The 14,649-nt window shown below is 42.9% G+C and overlaps 1 protein-coding gene across 5 annotated transcripts in view; it reads left to right on the forward strand.

Annotated features, from left to right (window-relative positions):
* lrrcc1 (leucine rich repeat and coiled-coil centrosomal protein 1) overlaps window positions 1–14,649 on the forward strand; it is a 226,077-nt gene that overhangs the window by 51,653 nt on the left and 159,775 nt on the right. The window lies entirely within an intron of this gene.

The following is a 14,649-nucleotide window of genomic DNA, read 5'->3' on the forward strand; positions in this document are numbered from 1 at the left end:
TAAGTTGAGGACACTGGTTTGAGACCAATGTTGCTCACCCTCAAACTGAATTTGAAATTCTACCATGCTGTGATCGCTACCCCCTAGAGGATCCTTAAACACGATATATCTCATTAACCCCATCTCATTACACATTACTAGATCTAAAATAGCTTGTTCCCATTCTGCAATGTATTGCTCTAAGGAACAATCACTGATGCACGCTGCAAAATCATCTTCCATGTTACCCCTGCCGATCTGATTTGTCCAGTCAATATGCAGATTAAAATCACCCATGACAATTGTAGCGCCTTTCTTACGCTCCTCCATTATTTCCCAATTTATACTTTGTCCTACAGTGAGGCAACTCTTCGGGGGCCTATAGGTGGCTCCCACCCCATCTATTGGCACCTTCCCTGTTTTCAGGGAATTTTGAAAAATTAAAACCAATACATCAACTATCTCACTAGCCAATTCTTTTAAGACCCTGGGATGAAGTCCATCAGGATCTGGGGATTTGTCCAATTCGCTTGATACCACTTAGCTGGTAATTATAATTTTCCTGAGTTCCTCTCAGAATCACAGTGCAGAAGAGGCCCTTCGACCCTTCGAGTTGGCACCGACACGTGAGAAACACCTGACCTACCTACCTACCTAATCCCATTTACCAGCACTTGGCCCATAGCCTTGAATGTTATGACGTGCCAAGTGCTCATCCAGTTACTTTTTCAAGGATGTGAGGCAACCTGCCTCCACCACCCTCCTAGGCAGTGCATTTCAGACCGTCACCACTCTCTGGGTAAAAAAGTTTTCCCCTCACATCCCCCCTAAACCTCCTGCCCCTCACCTTGAACTTATGCCCCCTTGTGACTGACCCTTCAACTAAGGGGAACAGCTGCTCCCTATCCACCCTGTCCATGCCCCTCATAATCTTGTACACCTCGATTAGGTCGCCCCTCAGTCTTTTCTGCTCCAACGAAAACAACCCAAGTCTATCTAACCTCTCTTTGTAACTTAAATGTTTCACCCCAGGCAACATCCTGGTGAATCTCCTCTGCACCCCCTCCAGTGCAATCACATCCTTCCTATAATGTGGCAACCAGAACTGCACACAGTACTCCAGCTGTGGCCTCACTAAGGTTTTATACAACTCTAACATGACCCCCCTACTTTTGTAAACTATGCCTCGATTGATAAAGGCAAGTGTCCCATATGCCTTTTTCACCACCCCACTAACGTGCCCCTCCGCCTGCAGAGATCTATGGACACACACGCCATGGTCCCTTTGTTCCTCAGAACTTCCTAGTGTCATGCCGTTCATTGAATACTTCCTTGTCAAATTACTCTTTTCAAAGTATATCACATCACACTTTTCAGGGTTAAATTCCATCTGCCACTTATCTGCCCAATTGACCATCCCGTCTATATCTTCCTCTAGCTGAAGACACTCAACCTCACTGTTAACCACCCCATCAATCTTTGTGTCATCTACAAACTTACTAATCCTACCCCCACATAGTCATCTATGTCATTTATATAAATGAAATAATAGGGACCGAGCACAGATCCCTGTGGTACACCACTGGAGACTGGCTTCTAGTCACTAAAGCATCCTTCTGTCATCACCCTCTGCCTCCTACAACTAAGTCAATTTTGAATCCACCTTATCAAAATACCCTGTACCCTATGTGCATTTGCCTTCTTTATAAGTCTCCCATGTGGGACCTTGTCAAAGGCTTTGCTGAAATCCATATAAACTACATCAACTGCACTACCCTCATCTACACACCTGGTCACCTCAAAAAATTCAATCAAATTTGTTAGGCATGACCTCCCTCTGACAAAGCCATGCTGACTATCCCTGATCAAACCTTGCCTCTCCAAGTGGAGATAGATACTCTCCTTCAGAACTTTCCCTACCACTATAGTTTCCCTACCACTGACGTGAGACTCACTGGCCTGTCGTTCCCTGGCTTATCTCTACAACCCTTCTTAAATAGCGGAACCACATTAGCTGTTCTCCAATCCTCTGGCACCTCCCCTGTGGCCAGAGAGGAATTAAAAATTCGGGTCAGAGCCCCTGCGATCTCTTCCCTTGCCTCCCTCAGCAGTCTGGGACACAAATGATCCAGACCTGGAGATTTGCCCACTTTTAAGCCTGCCAACACCTCCAATACCTTGTCAGGGTTCCTAACTTGGAATATCTTCCCTACTGTCTTTTGCTATATCCTGGGATTCAGTAAAAGTTAGATTAGTTCAAATGTTCATTGGTAATCAAAGTCACTAATTTATAACATCCACACATATATGTTAATTATTGCAGTACTCAGTAATGAAACATCACCAGCAACCTCCCATCTACAGAAGATGATGGACATGCAGCAGACAAGCCCATTTCAGATGGGGTGTGTTCATTATGTTGTACCTTTGCTGATGGTTGAAGAGGACAATCCTTGAGAGGCAGGTTCTGCCACAAGTGCTGCATATGAGGATAAGAAGCTACCAAATGTCATTATAGGTTATTGTTTTTTGGCATTCGCTTCTGTTGCTAAGCCACTGTTCATGGTGGTGAACGCCAGCCCACAGGAGGTGTCGCCATTTTCCTCTCTCATCAGCTAGTGACTCCTAGGTGTGATGATCGATGTCTAGGGCTTCATGTCACACTTTCAAGTCCTTGAAGTGGAGCTTTGGGTGCCGTTGGTCATCTGGCTCCGGCTACCTCATTGATAAAGCCCTGGAGTATGTGACCATCTTCTATCCTACGGATATACTCAGTTTGCTGAAACCGCCTCTGTTTGAGTACTAACAAAGTTAGGAGCTCTGTCTTTGAGAGGACCACCATATTCATGATTTTTGACCTGACAGGTTTTATCCATAAAGCACCACAGATGGCGAAGATGGAAATTGTTGAGCTTCTTTTCTTGATAGCTGTAAGTCGTCCAAGTTTCACAGCCATACAGCAAGATACTGAGAACTCAGGCCATATAAACCGCGAACTTAGTCCTAAAGGTCACTTTGATGTTATTCCATGCACATTTCATGAGACGGCCAAAGGTGGTAGTTGCTTTCCCTATACACGTATTAAGTTTTGCATCAAGGGACAGATTATCAGCATGGACACTTCCAGCGGAGTGTTATTTAGTGTGAGCAGGAGAGGAGATGCAAAACCTTGCCCCATGATCACAGTTTTCTTAACAATTATAGTCAGGGAAAACAAGTTACAGACATTGGTCTTGATAAAATATTGTATATTGCATAGTATTAACCATTACAGCCTCTGGCTTTTTGTGGGCAGTATCATGAAAGATTGCTAATAAAGTCATGAATGTAGAGTGAACCTCCCATACGTGTAACACTTATTTTCTTTTCTGTCACACTATTTCCATCATATTATAACATTTACCTCTTGTATTATACTTCCTGGAAGGGGTCAGTTAGTTCAGTCGGCTAGATGGCTAGAGTGTGGTGCAGAATAAAGGCAACAGCATAGGTTCAAACCCCATACCAACTGAGGTAGTTCTTTGGGGCCTGACTCTACGCCTTGTCGCATGTTGATATCATGACATGAGCCATGATTAGCAACCATCCGACAACGAGGATGCTACGTAGAGAGACAGAGAGATTTATATTTCTGATGATTTCCTCCAAGTTCAGGTTCTTTGTCTTTTGTGTCCTTGGGTGTCCCTCTTCCATGTTCCCTATCATTAACTTGTACAGGCCTTTTTACATTAAAGCATTCAAATATATCATTTCTCTTTCTTAAAATTAATGGTTGGAAAATTATTAGGTGACACAATTTCCTGATGTGCACACATGCAGAAGTGCAAAATGAAAGAATTTGCTGAGGTATGCAGTTTTTAATAAAGATTTCTATTAACATAAATTATTTATTAAAACTTATGTATGGTTTATTATAATTTCCATATAAAATAACAACATGCATTTATATTGCATATATCGTGCAGTAAAACATACCAAGGCATTTCACGTGAGTATTGTTGATTGTATATCAATTATGTTTCATCACATGAAGGTGGTGGACATCAATTGGGGATTCACTTGAGCACTTTTAGGGGACACTTATTGAAACTGTGGTGGTGGTGAGTTAGGAAGTGTATGCTTGTAATGTATGCTCTGGGCAGGATTTTCCAGCCCCACCCACTGGCAGGACCTTCTAGTCCGGCTGAAGCCAATGGACTTTTGGCTGGCTCACCCCATCTTCCACAGTGGGATCCGCTGTGCCGGGGCCGGAACATCCCGGCCTCTGTAAATATATGTAACAATGAATAAAGATTGGCTCCAGTACTATCCTTCACTAACTAGATTTATTAAATAGAATAGTTATGTTAAATAAATGGAGATATTAGGGTAGGTGACCAAAAACCTGGTCAAAGAGGTAGATATTAAAAATAGTCCTAAAGGAGATTGGGGTCCAGACTGTTGAAGACAGTGGTGGATCAATGAATATCAGGGATGTGCAAGAGGAGTGCAGAGATCTCTGAGGGTTGTAAGGCTGGAGGAGGTACAGAGATAGGGAGCAATGAGGCCATGGCAGGATTTGAAAGCAAGGTGAGAATTTTAAATTGAGGCATTGCCAGATAGCCATTGTAGGCCAGTGAACACAGTGGTGATGGATGAACAGGACTTGGTGCAAGTTAGGGTATGGGCAACAGTATTTTGGATGAGCTGCAGCTTATGTAGGATGCAAAGTGGGGGAGTGGCCAGGACAGCATTGAAATAGTCAAGTCTAGAGTTTTCATTTATATAGGGAGAAAAAGTGAGGATGTGGAGGCGTCTCAGTCAGGAAGGGGTGAGTTGGGGAGGGGGTGGGGCAACAGGGTCAGAATATAGTTTTGGCCATGGCAGGCAAGCAGAGTGGTGACAATCACCTGTGGCCCACGTTCTTTTACTGTGGGGTCAGGGGGTATACTCCTGCTCCTGCCAGCTGTACATTCTGGTGTGTGTATTTTGAAAACTTACCTTGTTCGTTGCAGTTTCAGAACAACCTGTTAGGTCATATGGAAGCCTGGTTCTTCTGAGGTTAGGCTACCTTAGGGCAAACCAATCTTGCAGTTGTGGCCTCAGGAGTGTTAAGCCTCTTACTTGTATATGTATGCAATATTTCAGGTTTCATAAATGGTTAATTGAACACAAGAGTAACGGAGCGATGATAAATGTGTACAAATCACTGGTTAGGTCACAGTTGAAGTAATGTGAAGTTTTAGGTAGCCCTTCAGAGAAGGGACAGCAAAGTCATTGGCTACAATGTAAATTGACTGTGGGCTGATGTCAGGGATGGGGAATCTGTTAGGAGAAACCCGAGATACTGGGATGATTTTGATTGGAGTAGAGCAGTTTTAATAAATATTAATATTCTGAAAAGTTTGATCATGAAGAGAGAAGGACCAATCACTATGCTAGTAGAGTCAGTGATGAGTGGTCATCAATTTAATATCAGAGAATTAGAAATGTATTGATGCAGAGGACTATAGGAGCATGGAGTGCTTCTCCACAGGGAATGATTGAGGTAGAGATCATTGACTCTTTGAAGCAGAGAAAGATTTGGGGCCATCAAGAAGAAGGGAGTGCAATGAGATTTGTTTTGGATTGGTCTGGCAGAGTTTGCATTGTGACAATGAGGGAAGCAAAGGAACTGACAGCCAACAACTACTCGTGAGAAACATAGTTGAATACTCGGGAGGAGGATTGTACCGTAATGCTCAAAGCCCATCTAATGAAATATTAAGATAGGCATTTAAAAGGAACGCAGTCGGCCCACCTGAAGTCACGGGAAGCTGCTTAAGTATGCAAATTGGGATCCTATATCCGTTGTAGAACACAATTACAAAATTCAAGCACAAATTACCTAATGCCTGTTTGTACTAAACTTGTGAAGGATCATAGAATCGTATATTACAGAAGGAGGCCATTTGGGCCATCATGTCTGCACTGCTTCTTTCAAAGAATAATGCAGTTAGTCCCACTTCCCTGCTCTTTCCCCATATACCTGAATTTCTTTTTTCCTTTCAAGTGTTTATCCAAAGCTCTTTTGAAGGCTACTGCTATCTACCACCGCCTATCAGGCAATACTTTCCAACTCATAGCCATATGCTGTGTAAGTATGTTTTTCCTCATGTTGCCTCTTTTTTTTGACAATCACGTTAAGTCTGTTCCCTCCTATAGCCCTCTGGTTATCAACCCTTCAGCCACTGGAGACAGGTCATCTTTATTTACTCTGTTTGAATCCTTCATGATTTTGAGCACCCCTCTCAAATCTCCTCTTAGCCTTGTCTGCTCTAAGGAGAACAACCCAAATCCTGTATTCTATCCATGTAACTCTAATTAATCATTCCTGGAACCATTCTAGTAAATCTCTTCTGTACTCTCTCCAAAGTCTTCATATCCTCTTAAAGTGTAGCCGAGCCATTTCTCTTTAAAGGCTGCTCATTGTTGAAGTATATTTCTGCCTGTCAGCCTTGGAACTCCAAATTTTCAAATGTATTCCCCTTCCTGAATTCACTCAAAGTCGCCAGCTTCCAGCTAAACAGTTTTAGTCTAGATTGCTCCTTGTCCTTTTCCATAACTAATCTAAACCATGTGATACTGTGATAATTGTTCCCAAGATGCTTTCTCATTGTGACATTCCCAACTTAATCCATTTTATTCCCTGGGACTAGATCCAGCAATACTTACTTCCTTGTGGGGCAAGAAGCATGCTGATTTAAAAAATTCTCCTGAACACACTTGAGAAATTCTGCCACTTCTCTGCCCTTAAAATAATTACTGCTCCATTCAATATCAGAGTACTTAAAGTCCCTTTTTGTCTTACCCTATAGTTCATGCGTCTTTCAATAATTTCTTTGCAAATATGCTCCTTTATCATCTTTCCACTGTTTGGCTGCCTATAAAAGATATATAAGATCCTCTGATGTTTGTTAACTCTAATCAAATAGATTCTGCCTTTGACTCTCAAGAACATTCTCTTTCTAGCAGTGTCGTATGTTCCTTAATCAAACATGCTACCCTCCCTCTTTCTTTTGCCTTCTCTAACTTTCCTGAATACCTTGTACTCGGATGTTAAGCAACCAATCTTCCTCTTTTTTTTAAACCAGACCTCAGTTATTGCCTCTAGCATCATATTCTGCAGTTCACCAACCTTATTACCTTACTTTGCTCATTTACATACACACACCAAAAACCTAATTTAGATCTCTTTGTATTTTCTATGATCCCAACTAAATCTGTTTCATTTCTAATTTTATCTCTCCTAGTTTTCTGTGCATCTTGTTTCTTTTTAGTACTACAACTTGGCACCCAACTCCATGTCAGATTAGGTTAAACCCACCTCCACAGCTCCAGTGATCTTGCTCACCAGAATATTGGTCCCAACGCTGTTCAAGCGCAACCCTTCCCTCTCGAACCTGTCCTTCCAGCCACAGAACTGATCTCAACTTATTTTAAATAATTGTGGGCATAAGTGTCGTAGGAATGTCCTCCTATAACATCCAGTTCACTGCCAGCCAATATGATGCTTCTGCCCTGGGATTGTTTTCCCCTCCCAGACCTAGCCTGCCAGTCAATTCAGCATAAAAAACAGCTAATATCCTGCCCTCCCAAAGCTAGCAAGCTGGAGCAAAGTGCCTGTTTGGGCGTCGTGCCAGCTACAACTAGGCAGACGAGTTGAATTTTTCAACCAGTTGGCCAGTGGCCCGCATCAGTCTCATAAGCTTCTATGATTTGTTCTTTGCTTGAACAAAAAAATCATGGTTTCTCTGATCTCTCCTGTTAGCTAAAGATTATTTTTCCTTTTTTCATCCCAGTGTATCTCTTCTGTACACTTTCTCTTAGTATACTTTCTGTGACGAGCTCTGAAATGTTGTCTAAATGGAGATTCATTTTAAGAAGAATGGTACGTTAACTTCCGGAAATTTGATTTTGAACTTTTAATAGTGTCAGAATACCTGTTACCAAGTGGGTGAGCACATTCATGAGGTATAAGGGGAGAGGAGCATGAGGCTTAAAAAAAAAAGAATTGTGAATCAACCTGAGGAGAAAAATCTATAGTGATCAATGGATTTGGATGAAGTCTTAATGAAGCCTTAATGCATGTCATGACTACGTGAGGAGGGGTAAAAATTGACTCCTCTAATTTACTTGGCTGTAACAGGGTTTTGTTGTGAATTTAATAAGGATGTGCTTTGCCCATACTGCAGGAGTCCCACTATGCATGTTTTCAGATATAAAGATTTAATCAGACAGGGTTTCTGAGTTTAACTCAAAGAACAAGATAAGTTTATTGAAGCTACTTCCCGAATTAAAAAAATCTAGATAAATCGCAACCATCATTCATACGCACACACAATAGTACAGATGATAGAATAAGAAGAGAGATATTCTATTGTTTGTGAAGAAGATTAACATTCAAAGGAATATATGGTTAATTGCCTTTTGTTAACTGTTAGCCTAACATTAGTCGTAGGGAAAATGCTAGAGTCTGTAATAAAGAATGTGATAACAGGACACTGAGAAAATGATGGTAGGACTGGGCAGAGACAACATGAATCTATGAAAGGGGAATCAAACCTGTTTAACAAACCTGTTGGAGTTTTTTTTGAGTATGTAACTAGCAGAATTGATAAGGGGGAACCAGTGGGTGGAGTATATTTAGATTTTCAGAAAGCTTTTGATAAGGTCCCATACAAGGGGTTAGTAAACAAAATTATACCACATGGGATTGAGGGGAATATACTGGCATGGATTGAGAGTTGGTTAAAGGACAGAAAACAGAGAGTAGAATAAATGATAAAAACAAAAAGCTAAAAGCTACTGCGGATGCTGGAAATCCAAAACAAAAACAGAATTACCTGGAAAAACTCAACAGGTCTGGCAGCATCGGTGGAGAAGAAATCAGTTAACGTTTCGAGTCTTCATGACCCTTCGGCATAACTGAGTATAGTTAGGAGAAAGGTGAAATATAAACTGGTCTAAGGTGGGGGGGCGGGGGGAGAGAGAAGTTGAGGGTGTGGTGATTGTGGAGATAAGCAAGCAGTGATAGGAGCAGATAATCAAAAGATGTCACAGACAAAATGATCAAAGAGGTGTTGAAGGTGGTGATATTGTCTAAGAAAAGTGCTAATTAAGAATGGAAGACAGGATACTCAAGGTACAGCTCTAGTGGGGGTGGGGTGGAAAGACTAACAAAGTTTTAGTTTTAGATTTAAAAATAATGGAAATAGGTGGGAAAAGAAGAATCTATATAAATTATTGAAAAAAAAAGGGTGGGGATGGGGGGAGGGGGAGTTTAAGATCTAAAGTTGTTGAATTCAATATTCAGCCCGGAAGGCTGTAAAGTGCCTAGTCGGAAGATGAGGTGCTGTTCCTCCAGTTTGCGTTGGGCTTCACTGGAACGATGCAGCAAGCCAAGGACAGACATGTGGGCAAGAGAACAGGATGGAGTGTTAAAATAGCAAGCGACAGGGAGGTTTGGGTCTTTCTTGCGGACAGACCGCAGGTGTTCTGCAAAGCGGTCGCCCAGTTTGCGTTTGGTCTCTCCAATGTAGAGGAGACCGCATTGGGAGCAACGAATGCAGTAGACTAAGTTAGGGGAAATGCAAGTGAAATGCTGCTTCGCTTGAAAGGAGTGTTTGGGCCCTTGGACGGTGAGGAGAGAGGAAGTGAAGGGGCAGGTGTTGCATCTTCTGCGTGGGCATGGGGAGGTGCCATAGGTGGGGGTTGAGGAGTAGGGGGTGATGGAGGAGTGGACCAGGGTGTCCCGGAGGGAACGATCCCTACGGAATGCCGTCAGGGGGGGTGAAGGGAAGATGTGTTTGGTGTTTGGTAGAATAAATGGGTCATTTTCAGGTTGGCAGGCTGTGACTAGTGGGGTACTGCAAGGATCAGTGCTTGGGCTCCAGCTATTCATAATCTATATTAATGAATTGGATGTGGGGATTAAATGTAATATTTCCAATCTTGCTGATGACACAAACCTGGGTGGAAGTGTGAGTTGTGAGGAAGATGCATAGACATTTCAGGAGGGTTTGGAGAGTCTAAGCAAGTTTTCCTTCCCTTTCTTTCCACACCCCCCACATGCTCTCTCCAAGCTTCTCTTGTCCATGAGATCCACCTTCTGCTCCCTTGACTCTATTCAAACTACACTGTTATCTAACTGAGATCCACGAATGGCCTGCATTCCAGCTGAAACTGTAAATGCTACCCTATCTCCAGGCACTGTATCCCTCTTTCAAATCTGCTCCTTTACCAAAACTCTACCAGTAACTCCCCTGTCTTTCCAAACTACCATCCCTGCTCCAAAGTCCCATTCCTGTGGATTGTCTCCCATCATGTGAACAAATCTTCCTCAAGTCCCTGTTTAAGTTAAGCCAATCAAATGTTTGCCACAATCATATCATTGAAACTGCCCCAAACAATGTCAGAAGTGACATTATTTGTAATCACAGTGCATTATCCCTCATCAGCTTCATTGCAGCCTTTTGTGCAATCAGTCATATGATCCTTGTACAATTCTGCTCCTCTGTAGTCCAGTTCAGAAGGACTACTTTCATTTAGTTTCTTCTCGCTGATCATTGCCAAAGCGTCTCTGCCAATGGCTTTTGAACTGAACTCTGTACTGTCAAGTTTGGAGTCTTCCAAAGATCCACCTAGACCTCCACCCCTGCCGCCACCAGCCTATCTCACACAATTGTGATAGCTTGTGTATTGCCATTCATGCACTCATCCACCCCACTTAAAACTAGGTGATCGTTTGGGAAAGGCAAAACAAACATTTAAAAACCTGTCTAATTTGGGGGAGGGGAATCTCGGAAATTTCTCCCTGACCTCCTACCATCCCATGTAATTAAAACTAACCCACGAGATCACTCTGCCCTTTGTAATTGTATGCCTTGGCTATCTTTTGTAAGAGGTGATTTCCGCACCAGTCAGAAACAGGTACAGGCCTTACTTGAAGGAATACAACGAGTTGTGTGAGCTACCAACCTGCTCCAGCTGTCCACTGTTTTCGGTGAAAAGAACCACATCGTGACGTTTAAGCTAGATCTAGCCTTATACAACTTAAAATTATGACCCTCTTATACCCTAAACTATTTCCTTGGAACAAACTGTCAACTCAAACACAATCTGTTCCTTTCATCATCTTGCAAGCCTCAATCAGATCATCTCTGGTTTACACTTTTCTGAAGTGTAGGGTCCCATTTATTTCAGACTATCTTGAGAAAATGAGATGGGGGAGATTGGAATTTTAACTGAAAAAATGGATGGATTTGGGTTGCAGGAGAGGGAGAACTGGATGGTCAAAGTCATAAAAGTCTGCTTACTGACCCAAATCTGCTTCCAACCTGCCTGTTTTCAGCTTTAACTAAAGAAGGTGGGTTTCAATTTTAAATCTGATGATGAGGCTATGAACCCAATTTCAAGCAGCTTTTCACATTTAACTGCTGCCTGTCAGGTTTCCCGCCTCAAGGCGAGGATTTGGCAGATTCAGGCGGTAAATCCCTTCCCACACCCCCTTTATTCAGGTACCTTCCTGAGGAGGGTTCCTTGAATGGTTGAGCATCTGGATGGGAAACTGGTCACTAACATCAGTAACACACCAGGGAGTTAAAACTCCAGACTGTGGGGGGGAATCCCAAATGATGGATTTTGCCTCCCCTACCTCCAACTTTCTGACTCACCTGTTTCCTGCAGGCCAAGTCAGTGAAAATTCTGTGCATGGGGTTAGCTTTCACCTGTATGCAGATGACTGATGTCACCCAGCACGAATCCTCCACTGATTCTGTGCTGGCAGGCTACTTGTCTGGCATCCGTTCTTGGATGAGCTGCAGTTTTCTGCAGCTAAACATTTGGAAGACTGAAGCCATTAGTTTTGCTTCCTTGGATAAACTCAGCACCTTTGGCATTGTTTCTATTTCTCTCCCTTTCTTCTATCTCCATTCAAATCAGACGTTTTGGCAATTGCACCATTCTATTCACTCACCTGCTGCCCATCACAGGGATGTGCACTTTGTAACATCTTTCGCCTTCATCTCTACTGCAGCCCATCTGCTGCTGAAACTCTCATCCATACATTTATCTCTAGGTTTGACTATTTCAAATACTGCCCTTATAAGCCTTTACTTCTCCCCCTCTGTGAACTTCATCCTATCCAGAACTCTGCTGCCCATACCTTGTTCTGCTCACCTGTTGCCATTTGCCTTGCTGACCAACATTGGTTCCCAGCACCCCCCCAATGTTTGAAATGTAAAATTATCCTTGTGTTTAAATCTTCCTAGCACTTCAATTTCTCCATTTCTGTAACATCCTCCACCACTGCAACCCACTCTGCCCTGCTGGACCCCCTCCTGCACCCCACTGCCCTCAGCCCAAGAATTCTCTATTCCTCTCATTTTAACCTCTTGTAAGTCCTGCCTTCCTTTCCCTTGCCTGTGATGGCTGTGCATCTAGCAAGACCTACCTAGGTCTTATGCTCAGCAATTCCCTCCTAAATCCCTCAATCTTGCCACCACCTTAAAGTCCCCCCTTAAAACCCACCTTATAGACCAAGCATTTAGTTACCTCTTCTCTTATCCTCTGAAGTGCCTTGTGATATTTTTCTGTTAAAAGTGCTGCATAAAAGTAAGTTAATGTATTGTTAAAGTTGCCTGATGAAACTGCTCACTATTCTAGAATCATCCTGGAAGGAAAGATAATCCCCAGCTTCTTTTCTGCACTGCAAATGGTCTCCTTACACCCTTCTCTCTGACTCCTTCACCCTCTAATAATTGGTGCGAGAAGTTCATGGATTTCTTAGTCACTGAGATCAAGACCATCCAATCAGTTGCCTCTGCCGCTTCATCACCTTCCACAAGCCCACCAGACTAAACTTGCTCTAAAGTTCCCCCGCCCTAGTTCAAACTATCTCCCCTCATGCTCTTTCCCAGCTCATCTTGTCCATGAGACTCACTTCCTGCTCCTGCAACCCTGTTCCCAGGAAATTGCTGACCACCCAATTTCCCTTCCTGGTCCCCATGTTAGTTGATATTGTAAATGGCTCTCCCTCTTCAGTGCTGACCCTCTTTCCTTTAAATCTGCTATCATCCACCCTCTCCACAGAAAGACAACTCTTGACCCCGCCTTCCTTGCAAACTGCCATCCCCATCTCCAAACTCCCTTTTCCTCTTCAAAATTCTTGAACATGTTACACCAAATCCATCTCATTTTACCTGGAACTCTACGTTTGAACTCCTCCAATCAGGTTTCCGCCCATGTCACAGCACCGGCAAAACTCTTATCAAAGCCACAAATAACATCCTATGTCACTGTGACAAAGGTAAACTATCCCTCCTCATCCTTTTTGACCTGGCTGCAAATTTCAAAGTGGTTGACCACACCATTCTCCTCTAACACCCCTTCAATGTCATCCAGCTGGGTGGGACTGCTCTCACCTGATTCCATTCTTTGCTATCTAATCACAGCCAGGCAATCACTTGCAAAGGCTTCTCTCCTGCTTCCTCATCATTACCTTTGGTATTGCCCCTGGGATCTATCCTTTGTTCAGTCTTATTTTTCATCCAGCTCTACCTCATCACTTCTCTCGACCCTGCCACTGTTGCTAAATTATCAGACTGCTTATTTGACATCCAGTACTAGATGTGCTGAAATTTACTTCAATTAAATATTGGGAAGACTGAAGCAATTGTTTTCATTCCAAGCTCCTTTCCCTAACCCCCGACTCCATCCCTCTTCCTGGCAACAGCTTGAAATTAAACCTCACTGCTGGCAACCTTGGTGTCATTTTTGACCCCGAGATGAGCTTCCAACCACATATCCACTCCACCACTAAGACAGCCTGTTTCCACCACAGTAACTTTGTCCCTGCTCATCTCATTCATGAGACCCTCATTCATGCCTTTGTAACCTCCAGTTTGACTATTACAATGCATTCCTGGCTGGCCTCCCACAGGTAACTGTCCATAAACTTGAGGTCATCACAACTCTGCTAGCCATGTTCTTATTCGGACCAAGTGTAATGAGCAATTGTAAGATTGTTGTTTGCAAAGTAGAAAGCAGCAAGCTGCTGTTGTGACTGAAATTTTTTTGTGGAAGGCCTGGATCCAAGCTGTCAATTCTAGGGCATCCAAAATCTAGTGGGAATCATTCAGTTAGCCCACCCACTGGGTTGGCTAGTTGAAGCTGGATCATAGCAGGAGTCCTCTGACATAATGCTTCTGTCCCCCCAGACAGGAACATGTGGAATCTCTCTTTGTACAGACCATTGTGTTTTGCAAGGACAGAAGGCCAGGCTGCCTAGGTAGCAGCCTGCCAAAGGTCACAACAAGCATTCTGCTACCTCAAAATAAGGGCCATTTCGGTCCCAAGATGATAAGTTTACAGCTAGTTTCTCTCTTGACATCAGCCCTTAGGTCGCCTCAGGGCAATAGGAGGTCATAAACACCCTAACTAAAATTCCAGATAACTCCTGTTGGTTTTTATTGGAACCAGTAAGAAAAAATTACAATGATTAATTAATACATGTCAATTGATGATCCATGCAAATATTTTTGTCATGAAGATGCATGTTTTGCCCTGTTTTAAAGTGTTTGTAATAATGTTTTGCTGGTCTTCATTTTTTCTTGCTCTGTCATCAAGTGCACAAAAAGGTATCCAAATGTC

The sequence above is a fragment of the Cetorhinus maximus genome, chromosome 4 (genome assembly GCF_964194155.1).
Source record: "Cetorhinus maximus chromosome 4, sCetMax3.hap1.1, whole genome shotgun sequence".
NCBI lineage: Eukaryota > Metazoa > Chordata > Chondrichthyes > Lamniformes > Cetorhinidae > Cetorhinus > Cetorhinus maximus.